This window comes from Benincasa hispida, chromosome 1, assembly GCF_027475165.1.
Source record: "Benincasa hispida cultivar pf3 chromosome 1, pf3_genome.v1.1, whole genome shotgun sequence".
Taxonomy (NCBI): domain Eukaryota; kingdom Viridiplantae; phylum Streptophyta; class Magnoliopsida; order Cucurbitales; family Cucurbitaceae; genus Benincasa; species Benincasa hispida.
The window spans coordinates 13,442,785-13,445,784 of NC_143478.1; positions in this window are offsets into that span (position 1 = coordinate 13,442,785).

Sequence of the window (3,000 nt, forward strand, 5' to 3'; positions counted from 1 at the left end):
TGTTATAAAATATGTACTATGCATGCTTAGTTTTAATATAAGTGTTATATTAAAGCATGTTTGATTGAAGGAAGCATGCTATAGATGAATGCTCTAGGGTTATAATTGTTATAATTTATTTTATAATTGTTATAAAATAACCTAGACTTCTAAAATCTATAACAAAGATAAGATGCATGGTCATTTAGGGTTAACCATCGAGCAATCCCAATTTTCATAGAAGATAGGTCGATATCTTGTAAAACCGAAGTTACAAGAAAACTCACCCGGCACGATCTTGGCAAAAAGTCAAATAAGATGACTAAGGTTGAAGGTTTTTAAGTTGACGGTTCACGGAATACCTACTACCTGGAGATCGAGCCGGCGTCTGAGTTAAGTTAAACCGGTTTTATGAGCATGCGTGAGCGGTGTGGGGTAATAAAATTTGTTTATCACCTAGACATCATAGGTTAAAAATTCAGTATAAAAGTTATACTCGGATGAATCATCTAGACTTAGAATATGTTTAGTTAGCCGAAATGTATCGCTAAGTATTTTATACTCTAACCGTCTAGAACACTTCAGCTGGAGAGAAGTAATGTATTTTTAGCTCTAGCGTCCTTAAGAGTTCACACCGTGAGATTAATGCTTGGCTTTGGGCTGCCCTGGGAGTGAACTCCATTTGGAGAGTTTCTGCATGAGTCAATACCAAGGTGAATAGGGGAAGTTGTTCATAGTAAGAGGGAGAAGGAAGTGTGTCAACACATCCTACGGTCTCTTCCTTTAGGTCGCACCATGAGATTCCTATAATGCGCCTGCATGTCTGCCTTGGAGTGACCTTACCAATCGGAGGGTTGTATTATAGGATTCGGAACTCCGCGAACTCTAGAAATTGATAGGGTCTCTCCAGCCCGTTTTCATTCTTGTCTTTCCAACTTTGGGAGCATAATGATTCTAATCTTTGAGGTCTGAAAATAGAGGGTCACACTTACGAGAATTACTAAGTGTTAGTAAATTCTTGACCAAAGTAGCGATAATTGAGTTACTATAGGAATAAGAGTTATTCTAATGATATTATCTAGTCAAGATAGTCTTGGTTCAACGGAGCAATAGTCGATCACCCCTCGGTAAAGGTTATTCTAAACCATTGAAATATCATTGCAAAATATAATAATGAATGGTACATTATTAGTTTTTTTGCTAAACTTGATTGGATTTAAAAGATTTTTTACTAAAAAATATATGTTTTTCTTTTCAGCATGACTAGCTCTTTAGATCAACTATTAGCTTCTGAAAAACTTAATGGCGACAACTACTCAACATGGAAAACAAATCTGAATTTAACACTAGTAATAGATGACTTGAGATTTGTCTTAACTGAGAAATGTCCTCAGGCCCCTGTCTCGAAAGAAACACAAGGTAAATATGATTTACTAGTTGCTGAAACATATTTAGTGGAGTATGATACCTTAACCTGGATATTGAATTTAGGAGCCACTAATCATATTTGATTCTCTTTTCAGGAAACTAGTTCCTAGAAAAAGCTTGAAGAAGGCGAGATCACCCTCAAGGTTGGAAGAGGAGAGGTTATCTCGGTCAAAGCAGTGGGAGACTTGAAGTTGTTTTTCAACGATAGATATATCATACTTAAAGATATTTTGTATGCTTCTAAAATGAGACGAAATTTAATATCTATCACATGTATATTGAAACAAATGTATAAAATATCTTTTGAAGTTAATGAAGCGTTCATTTTCAGAAAAGGTATTCAAATTTGTTCTGCTATACTTGAAAACAACTTATATAAGTTAACACCAACTAAAGAAAAATTTGTCTTAAATACTGAGATGTTTAGAACAATCAAAACTCAGAATAAAAGACAAAAAGTTTCTTCTAATGCCTATCTATGGCACTTAAGACTTGGCCACATAAATCTCAAAAAGATTGAGAGATTGGTTAAGAATGGACTCCTAAATCAGTTAGAAGACAATTCTTTACCTCCATGTGAGTCATATCTTGAGGGAAAAATGACTAAGAGATCTTTTACTGGAAAAGGTCTCAGAGCCACAACACCCTTAGAGCTCGTACATTTGGACCTCTGTGGACCGATGAATGTCAAAGCTCGAGGTGGGTATGAATATTTCATCAGTTTTATTGATGATTATTCAAGGTATGGTCAAATTTACCTAATGCATCACAAGTCTGATTCTTTTGAAAAGTTCAAAGAATATAAGGCTGAGGTTGAAAACTAGTTAGGTAAAACAATTAAGACACTACGATCAGATGGAGGTAGGGAGTATATGGACTTAAGATTCTAGGACTATATGATAGAACACGGAATTAAGTCACAACTCTCTGCACCTAATATGCCTCAGCAGAACGGTGTATCTGAAAGAAGAAACAGAACCTTGTTGGACATGGTTCGCTCATTGATGAGCTTTACTAAGTTACCTGATTCCTTTTAGGGACATGCATTAGAGACTGCTATATATATTTTGAATAACGTTCCCTCTAAAAGTGTTTCAAAAACACCTTATGAGCTATGGAAAGGGCGTAAAGATAGTTTACGTCACTTTAGGATTTGAGGATGTCCGGCACACGTGTTGGTGCAAAATCCTAAAAAAAAAAAATTGGAATGTCGTTCAAAACTATGCCTATTTGTAGGTTATCCAAAGGAAACAAAAGGTGGTCTATTTTATGATCCTCAAGAGAATAAGGTATTTGTATCGATAAATGCCACATTCTTAGAGGAAGACCACATAAGAAGTCATCAACCTCACAGTAGACTAGTATTGAATGAAATTTCCAAAGACGCTACAGATAGAACTAGTTCATCTACTAAAGTAGTAGATAAAACTAGTACATCTGGTCGGTCACATCCTTCTCAAGAGTTGAGAATGCCTCGATGTAGTGGGAGGGTTGTTTATCAACTTGACCATTACTTGGGTTTAACAGAAACACAAGTCGTCATACCTAATGATGGTATAGAGGATTCATCGACCTATAAATAAGTGATGAAAG